Genomic DNA, 23,827 nt, shown 5'->3' on the forward strand with positions numbered 1-23,827 from the left:
GTCCCTGTTTATATTACACTGGACCCTGTCTCTGTTTATATTACACTGGACACTGTCTCTGTTTAGATTACACTGCACCCAGTCTCTGTTTATATTACACTAGACCCTGTCTCTGTTTATATAACACGAGAGCATGTCACTGTTAATATTACACTAGACCCTGTCACTGTTTATATTACACTAGACCCTGTCTCTGTTTATATTGCACTGGACCCTGTCTCTGTTTATATTATACTAGACGCTGTCTCTGTTTATATTACACGAGAGCATGTCCCTGTTTATAATACACTTGACCCTGTCTCTGTTTATATTACTCTGGACCCTGTCTCTGTTTATATTACTCTGCACCATGTATCTGTTGAAATTATGCTCTACCCTGTCTCTGTTTATATTACACTGGACCCTGTCCCTGTTTATATTACACCAGACCCTGTCTCTGTTTATATTACACTCGACCCTGTCTCTGTTTACATTACACTAGACCCTGTCTCTGTTTATACTAAACTGGATCCTGTCTCTGTTTATATTACACTGGACCCTGTCTCTGTTCATATTACATTAGAACCTGTCTCTGTTTATATTACACTAGGCCCTGTCTCTGCTTATATTACACTAGATCCTGTCTCTGTTTATATTTCACTAGATGCTGTCCCTGTTTATATTACACTGGACCCTGTCTCTGTTTATATTACACTGGACACTGTCTCTGTTTAGATTACACTGCACCCAGTCTCTGTTTATATTACACTAGACCCTGTCTCTGTTTATATAACACGAGAGCATGTCACTGTTAATATTACACTAGACCCTGTCACTGTTTATATTACACTAGACCCTGTCTCTGTTTATATTGCACTGGACCCTGTCTCTGTTTATATTATACTAGACGCTGTCTCTGTTTATATTACACGAGAGCATGTCCCTGTTTATAATACACTTGACCCTGTCTCTGTTTATATTACTCTGGACCCTGTCTCTGTTTATATTACTCTGCACCATGTATCTGTTGAAATTATGCTCTACCCTGTCCCTGTTTATATTACTCTGGGCCCTGTCGCTGTTTATATTACACTACACACTGTCTCTGTTTATATTACACTCGACCATGTATTGTTTATATTACACTGGACCCTGTCTCTGTTCATATTACACTAGACCCTGTCTCTGTTTATATTACACTTGACTTTGTCTCTGTTTATATTACACTGGACCCTGTAACTATTTATATTGCACTAGACCCTGTCTCTGTTTATATTACACTGGACCCTGTCCCTGTTTATATTACACCAGACCCTGTCTCTGTTTATATTACACACGACCCTGTCTCTGTTTACATTACACTAGACCCTGTCTCTGTTTATACTAAACTGGATCCTGTCTCTGTTTATATTACACTGGACCCTGTCTCTGTTCATATTACATTAGAACCTGTCTCTGTTTATATTACACTAGGCCCTGTCTCTGCTTATATTACACTAGATCCTGTCTGTCTTTAGATTATACCAGACCATGTCCCTGTTTATATTACACTAGATCCTGTCCCTGTTTATATTACGCTGGACCCTGTCACTGTTTATATTACACTAGACCCTGTCTCTGTTGAAATTACGCTCGACCCTGTCTCTATTTATATTACTCTGGTCCCTGTCGCTGTTTATATTCCACTGGACCCTGTCCCTGTTGATATTACACTGGACCCTATCTCTGTTTATATTACGCTGGACCCTGTCCCTGTTTATATTACACGAGACCTTGTCCCTCTTTATATTATGCTGGACCCTGTCCCTGTTTATATTACGCTAGACCCTATCGCTGTTTATATTACACTAGACCCTGTCTCTGTTTACATTACACTAGACTCTGTCTCTGTTGATATTACACTGGACCCTGTCTCTGTTTATAATACACTTGACCATGTCCCTGTTTATATTGCACTGGACCCTGTATCTATTTATATTACACTAGACCCTGTCCCTGTTTATATTACACTGGACCCTGTCTCTGTTTACATGACACAAGACCCTGTCTCTGTTTATATTACACTGGACCCTGTCTATGTTTATATTACACTGGACCCTGTCTCTATTCATATTACATTAGAACCTGTCTCTGTTCATATTACACTGGACCCTGTCTCTGTTTATATTACACGAGAGCATGTCCCTGTTAATATTACACTAGACCCTGTCTCTGTTTATATTATACAAGACCCTGTCTCTGATTATATTACACTGGACCATGTCCCTGTTTATATTACACTAGACCCTGTCTCTGTTTATATTACACTGGACCCTGTCTCTGTTTATAATACACTTGACCATGTCCCTGTTTATATTACACTGGACTCTGTTATCTGTTTATATTACACTGGACCCTGTCTCTTTTTATAATACACTTGACCATGTCACTGTTTATATTACACTGGACCCTGTCTCTGTTTATATTACACTAGACCCTGTCTCTGTTTATATTACACTGGACCCTGTCTCTGTTTATATTACACTTGACCCTGTCTCTGTTTACATTACATTAGGCCCTGTCTCTGTTTATATTAATTTGGACCCTGTCTCTGTTTATATTACACTGGACACTGTCTCTGTTTAGATTACACTGGACTCTGTCCGTGTTTATTTTACATTCGACACTGCCCCTGTTTCTATTCCACTGGTCCGTGTCACTGTTTATATCACACTAGACCCTGTCTCTGTTTATATTACACTGGACCCTGTCTCTGTTTATCTTACACTGGACACTGTCCCTGTTTATATTACACTAGACCCTGTACCTGTTTACATTACACTAGACCCTGTCCCTGTTAATATTACACTAGAGCCTCTCACTGTTTATATTATACTAGACCCTGTCTCTGTTTATATTATAGTAGACCCTGTCTCTGTTTATATTACAAGAGAGCATGTTCCTGTTTATATTACACTGGACCCTGTCTCTATTTATAATACACTTGACCCTGTCTCTGTTTATATTACACTAGATCCTGTCTCTGTTTATATTACACTCGACCATGTATCTGTTTATATTACACTGGACCCTGTCTCTGTTCATATTACACTAGACCCTGTCTCTGTTTATATTATACACGACCCTGTCTCTGTTTACATTACACTAGACCCTGTCTCTGTTAATACTAAACTGGATCCTGTCTCTGTTTATATTACATTGGACCCTGTCTCTGTTCATATTACATTAGAACCTGTCTCTGTTTATATTACACTAGGCCCTGTCTCTGCTTATATTACACTAGATCCTGTGTGTCTTTAGATTATACCAGACCATGTCCCTGTTTATATTACACTTGACCCTGTCTCTGTTGAAATTACGCTCAACCCTGTCTCTGTTTATATTACTCTGGGCCCTGTCGCTGTTTATATTACACTGGACCCTGTCCCTGTTGATATTACACTGGACCCTATCTCTGTTTACATTACACTGGACCCTGTCCCTGTTGATATTACACTGGACCCTATCTCTGTTTACATTACACTGGACCCTGTCCCTGTTTCTAATACACCGGACCCTGTCGCTGTTTATATTATGCTATACCCTATTGCTGTTTATATTACACTGGACCCTGTCCCTGTTTATATTACACGAGACCTTGTCCCTCTTTATATTATGCTGGACCCTGTCCCTGTTTATATTACGCTAGACCCTATCGCTGTTTATATTACACTAGACCCTGTCTCTGGTTATATTACAGTAGACCCTGTCTCTGTTTATATTACACACGACCCTGTCTCTGTTTACATTACACTAGACCCTGTCTCTGTTGATATTACACTGGGCCCTGTCTCTGTTTATAATACACTTGACCTTGTCCCTGGTTATATTGCACTGGACCCTGTATCTAGTATATTACACTGGACCCTGTCCCTGTTTATATTACACTGGACCCTGTCTCTGTTTACATTACACAAGGCCCTGTCTCTGTTTATATTACACTGGACCCTGTCTATGTTTATATTACACTGGACCCTGTCTCTAGTCATATTACATTAGAACCTGTCTCTGTTCATATTACACTGGACCCTGTCCCTGTTTATATTACACGAGAGCATGTCCCTGTTAATATTATACGAGACCCTGTCTCTGATTATATTACACTGGACCATGTCCCTGTTTATATTACACTAGACCCTGTCTCTGTTTATATTACACTGGACCCTGTCTCTGTTTATAATACACTTGACCATGTCCCTGTTTATATTACACTGGACCCTGTCTCTGTTTATATTACACTGGACCCTGTCTCTGTTTATATTACACATGACCCTGTCTCTGTTTACATTACACTAGGCCCTGTCGTGTTTATATTAATTTGGACGCTGTCTCTGTTTATTTTACACTGGACACTGTCCCTGTTTATTTTACACTAGACCCTGTCTCTGTTTACATTACACTAGACCCTGTCCCTGTTAATATTACACTAGAGCCTCTCACTGTTTATATTACACTAGACCCTGTCTCTGTTTATATTACACTGGACCCTGTCTCTGTTTATAATACACTTGACCCTGTCTCTGTTTATATTACACTAGACCATGGACCCTCTCCCTGTTTATATTACACTGGACCCTGTCTCTGTTTATATTACACTGGACACTGTCTCTGTTTAGATTACACTGCACCCAGTCTCTGTTTATCTTACACTAGACCCTGTCTCTGTTTATATAACACGAGAGCATGTCACTGTTAATATTACACTAGACCCTGTCACTGTTTATATAACACTAGACCCTGTCTCTGTTTATACTGCACTGGACCCTGTCTCTGTTTATATTATACTAGACCCTGTCTCTGTTTATATTACACGAGAGCATGTCCCTGTTTATAATACACTTGGCCCTGTCTCTGTTTATATTACTCTGGACCCTGTCTCTGTTTATATTACTCTGGAGCATGTATCTGTTTATATTACACTGGACCCTGTCTCTGTTTATATTACACTTGAACCTGTCTCTGTTTATATTACACTAGACCCTGTCACTGTTTACATTACACCAGACTCTGTCTCTGTTTATGTTGCACTAGACCCCGCCTCCATTTATGTTGGACTGGACACTGTTCCTGTTTATATTACAATGGACCCTGTCTCTGTTTATATTACGCAAGATCCATCTCTGTTTATATTACACTAGAACCTGTCTCTGTTTATATTGCACTCGACCCCATCTCTGTTTATATTACACTTGACCCTGTCCCTGTTTATATTACACTGGACCCTGTCCCTGTTTATGTTACACTAGACCCTGTCCCTGTTTATATTACATCAGACCCTGTCTCTGTTTATATTACACGAGACCCTGTCTCTGTTTATATTAAACTGGACCCTGTCTCTGTTTATATTAAACTGGACCCTGTCTCTGTTTATATTAAACTGGACCCTGTCTCTGTTTATATTACACTGGACCCTGTCTCTGTTCATATTACACTGGACCCTGTCTCTGTTTTATTAAACTAGCCCCCGTTTCTGTTGATATTACACCAGACGGTTTCTCTGCTTATATTACACTATACATCGTTTCTGCTTCTATTACACTGGACCCTGTGTCTGTTCATATTGCTCTGGACCCTGTCACTGTTTATATTATGCTAGACACTGTCTCTGTGTATATTACACCAGACCCGTTCTCTGTTTATATTAAACTCGACACTGTCTTTGCTTCCATTACACTGGACCCTGTGTCTGTTTATATTGCTCTGGACCCTGTGTCTGTTTATATTACACTTGACCCTGTCTCTGTTTGATTAGACTAGACCCCGTTTCTGTTTATATTACACCAGACAGTTTCTCTGCTTATATTACACTATACATCGTCTCTGCTTCCATTACACTGGACCCTGTGTCTGTTTATATTGCTCTGGACCCTGTCCCTGTTTATATTACACTGGACCCTGTCTCTGTTTACATTACAGAAGACCCTGTCTCTGTTTATATTACACTGGACCCTGTCTCTGTTTATATTACACTCGACCCTGTCTCTGTTTATATTACACTGGACCCTGTCTCTGTTTATATTACACATGACCCTGTCACTGTTTACATTACACCAGACTCTGTCTCTGTTTATGTTGCACTAGACCCCGCCTCCATTTATGTTGGACTGGACACTGTTCCTGTTTATATTGCAATGGACCCTGTCTCTGTTTATATTACGCAAGATCCATCTCTGTTTATATTACACTAGAACCTGTCCCTGTTTATATTACACCGGACCCTTTCTCTGTTTATATTACACTAGACCCTGTCTCTGTTTATATTACACTGGACCCTGTCCCTGTTTATGTTACACTGGACCCTGTCCCTGTTTATATTACACCAGACCCTGTCCTTGTTTATATTACACGAGACCCTGTCCCTGTTTATATTACAGTGGACTCTGTCTCTGTTTATATTACACTGGACCCTGTCCCTGTTTCTATTACAGTGGACCCTGTCACTGTTTATATTTCACGAGACCATGGAACCTCTCCCTGTTTATATTACACTGGACCCTGTCCCTGTTTATATTACAATGGACACTGTCTCTGTTTAGGTTACACTGGACCCTGTCCTTGTTTATATTACACTAGATCCTGTCTCTGTTGATATTACACTGGACCCTATCTCTGTTTATATTATACTGGACCCTGTCCCTGTTTATATTACACTCGACACTGTCCCTGTTTCTATTCCACTGGACCCTGTCACTGTTTATACTACACTCGACCCTGTCTTTGTTTAGATTACACGAGAGCCTGTCTCTGTTTATATTACACTAGACCCTGTCCCTGTTTATATTGCTCTAGACCCAGTCCCTGTTTATATTATACGAGACCTTGTCTCTGTTTATATTACACTGGACCCTGTCTCTTTTTATCTTACACTGGACACTGACCCTGTTTATATTACACTAGACCCTGTCCTTGTTTAAATTACACTAGATCCTGTCTCTGTTGATATTACACTGGACCCTATCTCTGTTTATATTACACTGGACCCTGTCCCTGTTTCTATTACAGTGGACCCTGTCACTGTTTATACTACACTCGACCCTGTCTTTGTTTAGATTACACGAGAGCCTGTCTCTGTTTATATTACACTAGACCCTCTCCCCGTTTATATTGCACTAGACCCAGTCCCTGTTTATATTATACGAGACCTTGTCTCTGTTTATATTACACTGGACCCTGTCTCTGTTTATCTTACACTGGACACTGACCCTGTTTATATTACACTAGACCCTGTCACTGTTTATATTACACTGCACCCAGTCTCTGTTTATATTACTCTGGACCCTGTATCTGTTTATATTACACTGGACCCTGTCTCTGTTTATATTACACTTGAACCTGTCTCGGTTTATATTACACTAGACCCTGTCACTGTTTACATTAAACCAGACTCTGTCTCTGTTTATGTTGCACTAGACCCCGCCTCCATTTATGTTAGACTGGACACTCCTGTTTATATTACAATGGACCCTGTCTCTGTTTATATTACACTGGACCCTGTCCCTGTTTATGTTACACTGGACCCTGTCCCTGTTTATATTACACCAGACCCTGTCCTTGTTTATATTACACGAGACCCTGTCCCTGTTTATATTACAGTGGACTCTGTCTCTGTTTATATTACACTGGACCCTGTCCCTGTTTCTATTACAGTGGACCCTGTCACTGTTTATATTTCACGAGACCATGGAACCTCTCCCTGTTTATATTACACTGGACCCTGTCTCTGTTTATATTACAATGGACACTGTCTCTGTTTAGGTTACACTGGACCCTGTCCTTGTTTATATTACACTAGATCCTGTCTCTGTTGATATTACACTGGACCCTCTCTCTGTTTATATTACACTGGACCCTGTCCCTGTTTATATTACACTCGACACTGTCCCTGTTTCTATTCCACTGGACCCTGTCACTGTTTATACTACACTCGACCCTGTCTTTGTTTAGATTACACGAGAGCCTGTCTCTGTTTATATTACACTAGACCCTGTCCCTGTTTATATTGCACTCGACCCAGTCCCTGTTTATATTATACGAGACCTTGTCTCTGTTTATATTACACTGGACCCTGTCTCTGTTTATCTTACACTGGACACTGACCCTGTTTATATTACACTAGACCCTGTCCCTGTTTACATTACACTAGACCCTGTCCCTGTTTACATTACACTAGACCCTGTCCCTGTTTATATTACACTGCACCCAGTCTCTGTTTATATTACTCTGGACCCTGTCTCTGTTTATATTACTCTGGACCATGTATCTGTTTATATTACACTGGACCCTGTCTCTGTTTATATTACACTTGAAAATGTCTCGGTTTATATTACACTCGACCCTGTCACTGTTTACATTACACCAGACTCTGTCTCTGTTTATGTTGCACTCGACCCCGCCTCCATTTATGTTGGACTGGACACTGTTCCTGTTTATATTACAATGGACCCTGTCTCTGTTTATATTACGCAAGATCCATCTCTGTTTATATTACACTAGAACCTGTCCCTGTTTATATTACACTGGACCCTTTCTCTGTTTATATTACACTAGACCCTGTCTCTGTTTATATTACACTGGACCCTGTCCCTGTTTATGTTACACTGGACCCTGTCCCTGTTTATATTACACCAGACCCTGTCCTTGTTTATATTACACGAGACCCTGTCCCTGTTTATATTACAGTGGACTCTGTCTCTGTTTATATTACACTGGACCCTGTCCCTGTTTCTATTACAGTGGACCCTGTCACTGTTTATATTTCACGAGACCATGGAACCTCTCCCTGTTTATATTACACTGGACCCTGTCTCTGTTTATATTACAATGGACACTGTCTCTGTTGATATTACACTGGACCCTGTCCTTGTTTACATTACACTAGATCCTGTCTCTGTTGATATTACACTGGACCCTATCTCTGTTTATATTATACTGGACCCTGTCCCTGTTTATATTACACTCGACACTGTCCCTGTTTCTATTCCACTGGACCCTGTCACTGTTTATACTACACTCGACCCTGTCTTTGTTTAGATTACACGAGAGCCTGTCTCTGTTTATATTACACTAGACCCTGTCCCTGTTTATATTGCACTAGACCCAGTCCCTGTTTATATTATACGAGACCTTGTCTCTGTTTATATTACACTGGACCCTGTCTCTGTTTATCTTACACTGGACACTGACCCTGTTTATATTACACTAGACCCTGTCCTTGTTTAAATTACACTAGATCCTGTCTCTGTTGATATTACACTGGACCCTATCTCTGTTTATATTACACTGGACCCTGTCCCTGTTTCTATTACAGTGGACCCTGTCACTGTTTATATTACACTAGACCATGGACCCTCTCCCTGTTTATATTACACTGGACCCTGTCTCTGTTTATATTACACTGGACACTGTCTCTGTTTAGATTACACTGGACCCTGTCCTTCTTTATATTACACTAGATCCTGTCTCTGTTGATATTACACTGGACCCTATCTCTGTTTATATTACACTGGACCCTGTCCCTGTTTATATTACACTCGACACTGTCCCTGTTTCTATTCCACTGGACCCTGTCACTGTTTATACTACACTCGACCCTGTCTTTGTTTAGATTACACGAGAGCCTGTCTCTGTTTATATTACACTAGACCCTGTCCCCGTTTATATTGCACTAGACCCAGTCCCTGTTTATATTATACGAGACCTTGTCTCTGTTTATATTACACTGGACCCTGTCTCTGTTTATCTTACACTGGACACTGACCCTGTTTATATTACACTAGACCCTGTCCCTGTTTACATTACACTAGACCCTGTCGCTGTTTACATTACACTAGACCCTGTCCCTGTTTACATTACACTAGACCCTGTCCCTGTTTATATTACACTGCACCCAGTCTCTGTTTATATTACTCTGGACCCTGTATCTGTTTATATTACACTGGACCCTGTCTCTGTTTATATTACACTTGAACCTGTCTCGGTTTATATTACACTAGACCCTGTCACTGTTTACATTAAACCAGACTCTGTCTCTGTTTATGTTGCACTAGACCCCGCCTCCATTTATGTTAGACTGGACACTCCTGTTTATATTACAATGGACCCTGTCTCTGTTTATATTACACTGGACCCTGTCCCTGTTTATGTTACACTGGACCCTGTCCCTGTTTATATTACACCAGACCCTGTCCTTGTTTATATTACACGAGACCCTGTCCCTGTTTATATTACAGTGGACTCTGTCTCTGTTTATATTACACTGGACCCTGTCCCTGTTTCTATTACAGTGGACCCTGTCACTGTTTATATTTCACGAGACCATGGAACCTCTCCCTGTTTATATTACACTGGACCCTGTCTCTGTTTATATTACAATGGACACTGTCTCTGTTTAGGTTACACTGGACCCTGTCCTTGTTTATATTACACTAGATCCTGTCTCTGTTGATATTACACTGGACCCTATCTCTGTTTATATTACACTGGACCCTGTCCCTGTTTATATTACACTCGACACTGTCCCTGTTTCTATTCCACTGGACCCTGTCACTGTTTATACTACACTCGACCCTGTCTTTGTTTAGATTACACGAGAGCCTGTCTCTGTTTATATTACACTCGACCCAGTCCCTGTTTATATTATACGAGACCTTGTCTCTGTTTATATTACACTGGACCCTGTCTCTGTTTATCTTACACTGGACACTGACCCTGTTTATATTACACTAGACCCTGTCCCTGTTTACATTACACTAGACCCTGTCCCTGTTTACATTACACTAGACCCTGTCCCTGTTTACATTACACTAGACCCTGTCCCTGTTTATATTACACTGCACCCAGTCTCTGTTTATATTACTCTGGACCCTGTCTCTGTTTATATTACTCTGGACCATGTATCTGTTTATATTACACTGGACCCTGTCTCTGTTTATATTACACTTGAAAATGTCTCGGTTTATATTACACTCGACCCTGTCACTGTTTACATTACACCAGACTCTGTCTCTGTTTATGTTGCACTAGACCCCACCTCCATTTATGTTAGACTGGACACTGTTCCTGTTTATATTACAATGGACCCTGTCTCTGTTTATATTACGCAAGACCCATCTCTGTTTATATTACACTAGAACCTGTCCCTGTTTATATTACACTGGACCCTTTCTCTGTTTATATTACACTAGACCCTGTCTCTGTTTATATTACACTGGACCGTGTCCCTGTTTATGTTACACTGGACCCTGTCCCTGTTTATATTACACCAGACCCTGTCCTTGTTTATATTACACGAGACCCTGTCCCTGTTTATATTACAGTGGACTCTGTCTCTGTTTATATTACACTGGACCCTGTCCCTGTTTCTATTACAGTGGACACTGTCACTGTTTATATTACACTAGACCATGGACCCTCTCCCTGTTTATATTACACTGGACCCTGTCTCTGTTTATATTACACTGGACACTGTCTCTGTTTAGATTACACTGGACCCTGTCCTTGTTTATATTACACTAGATCCTGTCTCTGTTGATATTACACTGGACCCTATCTCTGTTTATATTACACTGGACCCTGTCCCTGTTTATATTACACTCGACACTGTCCCTGTTTCTATTCCACTGGACCCTGTCACTGTTTATACTACACTCGACCCTGTCTTTGTTTAGATTACACGAGAGCCTGTCTCTGTTTATATTACACTAGACCCTGTCCCCGTTTATATTGCACTAGACCCAGTCCCTGTTTATATTATACGAGACCTTGTCTCTGTTTATATTACACTGGACCCTGTCTCTGTTTATCTTACACTGGACACTGACCCTGTTTATATTACACTAGACCCTGTCCCTGTTTACATTACACTAGACCCTGTCGCTGTTTACATTACACTAGACTCTGTCCCTGTTTACATTACACTAGACCCTGTCCCTGTTTATATTACACTGCACCCAGTCTCTGTTTATATTACTCTGGACCCTGTATCTGTTTATATTACACTGGACCCTGTCTCTGTTTATATTACACTTGAACCTGTCTCGGTTTATATTACAATAGACCCTGTCACTGTTTACATTAAACCAGACTCTGTCTCTGTTTATGTTGCACTAGACCCCGCCTCCATTTATGTTAGACTGGACACTCCTGTTTATATTACAATGGACCCTTTCTCTGTTTATATTACGCAAGACCCATCTCTGTTTATATTACACTAGAACCTGTCTCTGTTTATATTGCACTCGACCCCATCTCTGTTTATATTACACTTGACCCTGTCCCTGTTTATATTACACTGGACCCTGTCCCTGTTTATGTTACACTAGACCCTGTCCCTGTTTATATTACATCAGACCCTGTCTCTGTTTATATTACACGAGACCCTGTCTCTGTTTATATTAAACTGGACCCTGTCTCTGTTTTTATTAAACTGGACCCTGTCTCTGTTTATATTAAACTGGACCCTGTCTCTGTTTATATTACACTGGACCCTGTCTCTGTTCATATTACACTGGACCCTGTCTCTGTTCATATTACACTGGACCCTGTCTCTGTTTTATTAAACTAGACCCCGTTTCTGTTGATATTACACCAGACGGTTTCTCTGCTTATATTACACTATACATCGTTTCTGCTTCTATTACACTGGACCCTGTGTCTGTTCATATTGCTCTGGACCCTGTCACTGTTTATATTATGCTAGACACTGTCTCTGTTTATATTACACCAGACCGTTTCTCTGTTTATATTAAACTCGACACTGTCTTTGCTTCCATTACACTGGACCCTGTGTCTGTTTATATTGCTCTGGACCCTGTGTCTGTTTATATTACACTTGACCCTGTCTCTGTTTGATTAGACTAGACCCCGTTTCTGTTTATATTACACCAGACCGTTTCTCTGCTTATATTACACTATACATCGTCTCTGCTTCCATTACACTGGACCCTGTGTCTGTTTATATTGCTCTGGACCCTGTCCCTGTTTATATTACACTGGACCCTGTCTCTGTTTATATTACACCAGATCCTTTCTCTGTTTATATGACACTTAACCCTGTCTCTGTTTACATTACACTTGATCCTGTCTCTGTTTATTTTACACTCGACCCTGTCACTGTTTATATTAATCTGGACCCTGTCTCTGTTTATATTACACTGGACCCTGTCTCTGTTTACATTACAGAAGACCCTGTCTCTGTTTATATTACACTGGACCCTGTCTCTGTTTATATTACACTGGACCCTGTCTCTGTTTATATTACACTGGACCCTGTCTCTATTTATAATACACTTGACCATGTCACTGTTTATATTACACTGGACCCTGTCTCTGTTTATATTACACTCGACCCTGTCTCTGTTTATATTACACTGGACCCTGTCTCTGTTTATATTACACTGGACCCTGTCTATGTTTATATTACACTGGACCCTGTCTCTATTCATATTACATTAGAACCTGTCTCTGTTCATATTACACTGGACCCTGTCTCTGTTTATATTACACGCGAGCATGTCACTGTTAATATTACACTAGACCCTGTCTCTCTTTATATTATACAAGACCCTGTCTTTGATTATATTACACTGGACCATGTCCCTGTTTATATAACACTAGACACTGTCTCTGTTTATATTACACTGGACCCTGTCTCTGTTTATAATACACTTGACCATATAACTGTTTATATTACACTGGACCCTGTCTCTGTTTATATTACACTAGACCCTGTCTCTGTTTATATTACACTGGACCCTGTTTCTGTTTATATTACACATGACCCTGTCTCTGTTTACATTACACTCGGCTCTGTCTCTGTTTATATTACACTGGACACTGTCTCTGTTTAAATTACACTGGACTCTGTCCATGTTTATATTACATTCGACACTGCCCCTGTTTCTATTCCACTGGTCCCTGTCACTGTTTATATTACACGAGACCCTGTCTCTGTTTATGTTACACTGGACCCTGTCTCTGTTTATCTTACACTGGACACTGTCCCTGTTTATATTACACTAGACCCTGTACCTGTTTACATTACACTAGACCCTGTCCCTGTTAATATTACACTAGAGCCTCTCACTGTTTATATTACACTAGACCCTGTCTCTGTTTATATTGCACTGGACCGTGTCTCTGTTTATATTACACTGGACCCTGTCTCTGTTTATAATACACTTGACCCTGTCTCTGTTTATATTACACTAGACCATGGAACCTCTCCCTGTTTATATTACATTGGACCCTGTCTCTGTTTATATTACACTGGACACTGTCTCTGTTTAGATTACACTGCACCCAGTCTCTGTTTATATTACACTAGACCCTGTCTCTGTTTATATAACACGAGAGCATGTCACTGTTAATATTACACTAGACCCTGTCTCTGTTTATATTACACTGGACCGTGTCCCTGTTTATGTTACACTGGACCCTGTCCCTGTTTATATTACACCAGACCCTGTCCTTGTTTATATTACACAAGACCCTGTCCCTGTTTATATTACAGTGGACTCTGTCTCTGTTTATATTACACTGGAACCTGTCCCTGTTTCTATTACAGTGGACCCTGTCACTGTTTATATTACACTAGACCATGGACCCTCTCCCTGTTTATATTACACTGGACCCTGTCTCTGTTTATATTACACTGGACACTGTCTCTGTTTAGATTACACTGAACCCTGTCCTTGTTTATATTACACTCGACACTGTCCCTGTTTCTATTCCACTGGACCCTGTCCCGGTTTATACTACACTCGACCCTCTCTTTGTTTAGATTACACGAGAGCCTGTCTCTGTTTATATTACACTAGACCCTGTCCCCGTTTATATTGCACTAGACCCAGTCCCTGTTTATATTATACGAGACCTTGTCTCTGTTTATATTACACTGGACCCTGTCTCTGTTTATCTTACACTGGACACTGACCCTGTTTATATTACACTAGACCCTGTCCCTGTTTACATTACACTAGACCCTGTCCCTGTTTACATTACACTAGACCCTGTATCTGTTTATATTACACTGCACCCAGTCTCTGTTTATATTACTCTGGACCCTGTCTCTGTTTATATTTTACTAGACCCTGTCTCTGTTTATATTACACTGGACTCTGTCTCTGTTTATATTACACTTGAACCTGTCTCTGTTTATATTACACTCGACCCTGTCACTGTTTACATAACACCAGACTCTGTCTCTGTTTATGTTGCACTAGACCCCGCCTCCATTTATGTTAGACTGGACACTGTTCCTGTTTATATTACAATGGACCCTGTCTCTGTTTATATTACGCAAGACCCGTCTCTGTTTATATTACACTAGAACCTGTCCCTGTTTATATTACACTGGACCCTATCTCTGATTATATTACACTAGACCCTGTCTCTGTTTATATTACACTGGACCCTGTCCCTGTTTATGTTACACTGGACCCTGTCCCTGTTTATATTACACCACACCCTGTCCTTGTTTATATTACACGAGACCCTGTCCCTGTTTATATTACAGTGGACTCTGTCTCTGTTTATATTACACTGGACCCTGTCCCTGTTTCTATTAGTGGACCCTGTCACTGTTTATATTACACTAGACCATGGACCCTCTCCCTGTTTATATTACACTGGACCCTGTCTCTGTTTATATTACACTGGACACTGTCTCTGTTTAGATTACACTGGACCCTGTCCTTCTTTATATTAGACTAGATCCTGTCTCTGTTGATATTACACTGGACCCTATCTCTGTTTATATTACACTGGACCCTGTCCCTGTTTATATTACACTCGACACTGTCCCTGTTTCTATTCCACTGGACCCTGTCACTGCTTATACTACACTCGACCCTGTCTTTGTTTACATTACACTAGACCCTGTCCCTGTTTATATTGCACTAGACCCAGTCCCTGTTTATATTATACGAGACCTTGTCTCTGTTTATATTACACTGGACCCTGTCTCTGTTTATGTTACACTGGACCGTGTCTCTGTTTATATTACACTGGACCCTGTCTCTGTTGATAATACACTTGACCCTGTTTCTGTTTATATTACACTAGACCATGGACCCTCTCCCTGTTTATATTACATTGGACCCTGTCTCTGTTTATATTACACTAGACCCTGTCTCTGTTTATATAACACGATAGCATGTCACTGTTAATATTATGCTGGACCCTGTCACTGTTTATATTACACTAGACCCTGTCTCTGTTTATATTGCACTAGACCCTGTCTCTGTTTATATTATACTAGACCCTGTCTCTGTTTAAATTACATGAGAGCATGTCCCTGTTTATAAGACACTTGACCCTGTCTCTGTTTATATTACTCTGGACCCTGTCTCTGTTTATATTACTCTGGACCATGTATCTGTTTATATTACACTGGACCCTGTCTCTGTTTATATTACACTTGAACCTGTCTCTGTTTATAGTACACTAGACCCTGTCACTGTTTACATTACACCAGACTCTGTCTCTGTTTATGATGCACTAGACCCCGCCTCCATTTATGTTAGACTGGACACTGTCCCTGTTTATATTACAATGGACCCTGTCTCTGTTTATATTACGCAAGACCTATCTCTGTTTATATTACACTAGAACGTGTCCCTGTTTATATTACACTGGACCCTTTCTCTGTTTATATTACACTAGACCCTGTCTCTGTTTATATTACACTGGACCCTGTCCCTGTTTATGTTACACTGGACCCTGTCCCTGTTTATATTACACCAGACCCTGTCCTTGTTTATATTACACGCGACCCTGTCCCTGTTTATATTACAGTGGACCCTGTCACTGTTTATATTACACTAGACCATGGACCCTCTCCCTGTTTATATTACACTGGACCCTGTCTCTGTTTATATTACACTGGACACTGTCTCTGTTTAGATTGCACTGGACCCTGTCCTTGTTTATATTACACTAGATCCTGTCTCTGTTGATATTACACTGGACCCTATCTCTGTTTATATTACACTGGACCCTGTCCCTGTTTATATTACACTCGACACTGTCCCTGTTTCTATTCCATTGGCCCTGTCACTGCTTATACTACACTCGACCCTGTCTTTGTTTACATTACACTAGACCCTGTCCCTGTTTATATTGCACTAGACAAAGTCCCTGTTTATATTATACGAGACCTTGTCTCTGTTTATATTACACTGGACCCTGTCTCTGTTTATCTTACACTGGACACTGTCCCTGTTTACATTACACTAGACCCTGTCCCTGTTTACATTACACTAGACCCTGTCCCTGTTTATATTACACTGGACCGTGTCTCTGTTTATATTACACTGCACCCAGTCTCTGTTTATATTACTCTGGACCCTGTCTCTGTTTATATTACTCTGGACCATGTATCTGTTTATATTACACTGGACCCTGTCTCTGTTTATATTACACTTGAACCTGTCTCTGTTTATATTACACTAGACCCTGTCACTGTTTACATTACACCAGACTCTGTCTCTGTTTATGTTGCACTAGACTCCGCCTCCATTAATGTTAGACAGGACACTGTTCCTGTTTATATTACAATGGACCCTGTCTCTGTTTATATTACACACGACCCTGTCTATGTTTACATTAAACTGGACCCTGTCTCTGTTTATATTAAACTGGACCCTGTCTCTGTTTATATTACACTGGACCCTGTCTCTGTTCATATTACACTGGACCCTGTCTCTGTTCATATTACACTGGACCCTGTCTCTGTTTTATTAAACTAGACCCCGTTTCTGTTGATATTACACCAGACGGTTTCTCTGCTTATATTACACTATACATCGTCTCTGCTTCTATTACACTGGACCCTGTGTCTGTTCATATTGCTCTGGACCCTGTCACTGTTTATATTATGCTAGACACTGTCTCTGTGTATATTACACCAGACCCGTTCTCTGTTTATATTAAACTCGACACTGTCTTTGCTTCCATTACACTGGACCCTGTGTCTGTTTATATTGCTCTGGACCCTGTGTCTGTTTATATTACACTTGACCCTGTCTCTGTTTGATTAGACTAGACCCCGTTTCTGTTTATATTACACCAGACTGTTTCTCTGCTTATATTACACTATACATCGTCTCTGCTTCCATTATACTGGACCCTGCGTCTGTTTATATTGCTCTGGACCCTGTCCCTGTTTATATTACACTAGACCCTTTCTCTGTTTATATTACACCAGATCCTTTCTCTGTTTATATGACACTTGACCCTGTCTCTGTTTACATTACACTCGACCCTGTCTCTGTTTATTTTACACAAGACTACGTTTCTGTTTATATTACATTAGACACTGTCTGTACTTATATTACACCAGACACTTTCTCTGTTTATATTACACTAAACCTCGTCTCTGCTTCTATTACACTGGACCTTGTGTCTGTTAATATTACACTGGACCCTGTCCCTGTTTATATTACACTAGACTGGTCTCTGTTTATATTACACGAGACCCTGTCTCTGTTTATATTACACTGGACCCTGTCTCTGTTTCTATGACACTGGACCCTGACCCTTTTTAGATTATACTAGACCCTGACTCTGTTTAAATTACACTGGACCCTATCTCTGTTTATATTACACTAGACACTGTCTCTGTTTGTATTAATCTGTACCCTGTCTCTGTTTACGTTACTCTAGATCATGGACCCTGTCTCTGTTTATATTACACTGGACCCTGTCTCTGTTTATAATGCACTTGACTATGTCCCTGTTTATATTGCACTGGACCCTGTCTCTGTTTATATTACACTGGACCCTGTGTATTTTAATATTACACTGGACCCTGTCCCTGTTTATATTACACTAGACCGGTCTCTGTTTATAGTACACGAGACCCTGTCTCTATTTATAATAGACTTGACCATGTCGCTGTTTATATTACACTGGACCCTGTCTCTGTTTCTATTACACTGGATCCTGTCTCTGTTTCTATTACACTGGACCCTGTCCCTGTTTAGATTATACTAGATCCTGTCTCTGTTTATATTACACTAGACCTTTTCTCTATTTATTTTACAAGAGACCCTGTCTCTGTTTATACACTGGACCATATCGCTGTTTATAATACACTAGACTCCGTCTCTGTTTATATTACACTCAACCCTACCTCTGTTTATATTACACTGGACACCATCTCTGTTTATTTTACAATAGACCCTGTCTCTGTTTATATTACACCGGACCCTTTCGCTGTTTATATTATGCGAGACACTATCGCTGTTTATATTACACTAGACCCTGTCCCTTTTTATATTACACTAGACCCTGTCTCTGATAATATTACAATGGACCCTGTCTCTGCTTATATTACACTAGACCCTGTCCCTTTTTATATTACACTAGACCCTGTCTCTGATAATATTACAATGGACCCTGTCTCTGTTTATATTACACTGGACCCTATCTCTGTTTATATTACACTGGACTCTGTCGCTCTTTATATTACACTCGACACCGTCTTTGCTTCCATTACACTGGACCCTGCGTCTGTTTATATTACACCAGACCCGTTCTCTGTTTATATTACACGAGACCATGGACCCTGTCGCTGTTTATATTACACTAGACGCTGTCCCTGCTTATATTACACTGGACCCTGTCTCTGTTTATATTACACTGGACATTGTCTCTGTTTATATTACACTGGACATTGTCTCTGTTTATATTCCACTGGACCCGGTCCCTGTTTATATTACACTAGACCCTATCTCAATTTATATTACACTGGACCCTCTCTCTGTTTATATTACACTAGACCCTGTCCCTGTTTATATTACACTACAAACTGTCTCTGTTTATATTACACTAGACCCTGTCTCTATTTATATTACACGAGACCCTGTCTCTGTTTCTATTACACTAGACCCTGTCTCTGGTTATATTTCACTGGACCCCATCACTCTTTATATTGCACTAGACCCTGTCCCTGTTTATACACTGGACCATATCGCTGTTTATATTACACTGCACCCAGTCTCTGTTTACATTAAACTGGACCCTGTCTCTGTTTATATTAAACTGGACCCTGTCTCTGTTTATATTACACTGGACCCTGTCTCTGTTCAAATTACACTGGACCCTGTCTCTGTTTTATTAAACTAGACCCCGTTTCTGTTGATATTACACCAGACGGTTTCTCTGCTTATATTACACTATACATCGTCTCTGCTTCTATTACACTGGACCCTGTGTCTGTTCATATTGCTCTGGACCCTGTCCCTGTTTATATTACACTAGACCCTTTCTCTGTTTATATTACACCAGATCCTTTCTCTGTTTATATGACACTTTACCCTGTCTCTGTTTACATTACACTCGACCCTGTCTCTGTTTATTTTACACAAGATTACGTTTCTGTTTATATTACATTAGACCCTGTCTGTACTTATATTACACCAGACACTTTCTCTGTTTATATTACACTAAACCTCGTTTCTGCTTCTATTACACTGGACCCTGTGTCTGTTAATATTACACTGGACCCTGTCCCTGTTTATATTACACTAGACTGGTCTCTGTTTATATTACACAAGACCCTGTCTCTGTTTATATTACACTGGACCCTGTCTCTATGTATATTACACGAGACCCTGTCTCTGTTTCTATTACACTAGACCCTGTCTCTGGTTATATTTCACTGGACCCTATCACTCTTTATATTGCACTAGACCCTGTCCCTGTTTATACACTGGACCATATCGCTGTTTATATTACACTAGACTCCGTCTCTGTTTATATTACACTCAACCCTATCTCTGTTTATATTACACTGGACACTGTCTCTGTTGATGTAACACTAGACCCTGTCTCTGTTTATATTACACTGGACCCTGTCTCTGTTTATTTTACACTCGACCCTGTCCCTGTTTATATTACACCAGACCCTGTCTCTGTTTATATTACACTAGACACCGTCTCTGCTTCCATTACACTGGACCCTGTGTCTGTTTATATTGCTCTGGACCCTGTTCCTGTTTATATTACACTTGACCCTGTCTCTGTTTTATTACACTCGACCCCGTTTCTGTTGATATTACACCAGACCGTTTCTCTGCTTATATTACACTGTACATCGTCTCTGCTTCTATTACACTGGACCCTGTCTATGTTTATATGACACTTGACCCTGTCTCTGTTTACATTACACTCGACCCTGTCTCTGTTTATTTTACACTGGACCCTGTCTCTGTTTATAGTGCTCTGGACCCTGTCTCTGTTTATATTACACGAGACACTGTCCCTGTTTATATTACACTGGACCCTGTCTCTGTTTATATTACACTAGACCCTGTCCCTGTTTATATTACACTAGACCCTGTCTCTGTTTCTATTACACCAGATCCTTTCTCTGTTTATATTACACTAGACATCGTCTCTGCCTCTATTACACTGGACCCTGTCTCTGTTTATATGACACTTGACCCTGTCTCTGTTTACATTACACTCGACCCTGTCTCTGTTTATTTTACACTGGACCCTGTCTCTGTTGATATTGCTCTGGACCCTGTCCCTGTTTATATTACACTAGACCCTGTCTCTGTTTATATTACACCAGATTCTTTCTCTGTTTATATTACACTAGACATCGTCTCTGCCTCTATTACACTGGACCCTGTCTGTGTTTATATGACACTTGACCCTGTCTCTGTTTACATTGCACTCGACCCTGTCTCTGTTTATATTAATCTGGACCCTGTCTCTGTTTATATTACACTAGATCATGGACCCTGTCGCTGTTTATATTACACCAGACTCTGTCTCTGTTTGTATTAGACTAGACCCTATCTCTGTTTATATTACACTAGACGCTGTCCCTGCTTATATTACACTGGACCCTGTCTCTGTTCATATTACACTGGACATTGTCTCTGTTTACATTACACTGGACCCTGTCCCTGTTTATATTACACTAGACCCTATCTCAATTTATATTACACTGGACCCTCTCTCTGTTTATATTAAACTAGACCCTGTCCCTGTTTATATTACACTACACCCTGTCTCTGTTTATATTACACTAGAACCTGTCTCTATTTATATTACACGAGACCCTGTCTCTGTTTCTATTACACGAGACTCTGTCTCTGGTTATATTTCACTAGACCCTATCACTCTTTATATTGCACTAGACCCTGTCCCTGTTTATACACTGGACCATATCGCTGTTTATATTACACTAGACTCCGTCTCTGTTTATATTACACTCAACGCTATCTCTGTTTATATTACACTGGACCTCGTCTCTGTTTATATTACACAAGACTACGTTTCCGTTGATATTACACCAGACCCTGTCTGTACTTATATTACACCAGACACTTTCTCTGTTTATATTACACAAGACCTCGTCTCTGCTTCTATTACACTGGACCATGTGTCTGTTTCTATGACACTGGACCCTGACCCTGTTTAGATTATACTAGACCCTGACTCTGTTTAAATTACACTGGACCCTATCTCTGTTTATATTACACTAGACACTGTCTCTGTTTGTAGTAATCTGTACCCTGTGTCTGTTTATGTTACTCTAGACCATGGACCCTGTCTCTGTTTATATTACACTGGACCCTGTCTCTGTTTATAATACACTTCACCATGTCCCTGTTTATATTGCACTGGACCCTGTCTCTGTTTATATTACACTGGACCCTGCCCCTGTTTATATTACACTAGACAGTATCTCTGTTTATATTACACGAGACACTGTCTCTGTTTGTATTAATCTGTATCTTGTCTCTGTTTATGTTACTCTAGACCATGGACCCTGTCACTGTGTATATTACATTGGACCCTGTCTCTGTTTATAATGCACTTGACCATGTCCCTGTTTATATTACACTGGACACTGTCTCTGTTTATATTACACTAGACCCTGTCTCTGGTAATATTACACGAGACCCTGTCCCTATTTATATTACACTAGAACCTGTCGCTCTTTATGTTAAGCTGGACCCTGTCCCTGTTTATGTTACGCTTGACCCTATCTCAATTAATATTACACTGGACCCTGTCCCCGTTTATATTATACTAGATCCTGTCCCTGTTTATATTACACTAGATCCTGTCCATGTTTATATTATACTAGAGCCTGTCCCTGTTTATATTACACTAGACCCTATCTCTGGTTATATTACACTAGACCCTATCACTCTTTATATTGCACTAGACCCTGTCCCTGTTTATATTACACGAGATGCTTCCCTGTTTATATTACACTAGACCCTTTCTCTATTTATTTTACAAGAGACCATGTCCCTGTTTATACACTGGACCATATCGCTGTTTATATTACACTCGACTCCGTCTCTCTTTATATTACACTCAACCCTATCTCTGTTTATATTACACTGGACACCGTCTCTGTTTATTTTACAATAGACCCTGTCTCTATTTATATTACACGCAACCCTGTCTCTGTTTATATTACACTGGACCCTTTCGCTGTTTGTATTACGCTAGACCCTAGCGCGGATTATATTACCCTGGATCCTGTCCCTGGTTATATTACACTCGACCCTGTCCCTCTTTATATTATGCTAGACCCTGTCCCTGTTTATATTACGCTAGAAACTATCGCTGTTTATATTACACTAGACCCTGTCCCTTTTTATATTACACTAGACCCTGTCTCTGTTTATATTACACTAGACCCTGTTCCTGTTTATATTACACGAGACACTATCGCTGTTTATATTACACTAGACCCTGTCCCTTTTTATATTACACGAGACCCTGTCTCTGTTTATATTACACTAGACCCTATCTCTGAGAATATTACAATGGA

The sequence above is a fragment of the Pristiophorus japonicus genome, chromosome 21, assembly GCF_044704955.1.
Source record: "Pristiophorus japonicus isolate sPriJap1 chromosome 21, sPriJap1.hap1, whole genome shotgun sequence".
Lineage (NCBI taxonomy): Eukaryota > Metazoa > Chordata > Chondrichthyes > Pristiophoridae > Pristiophorus > Pristiophorus japonicus.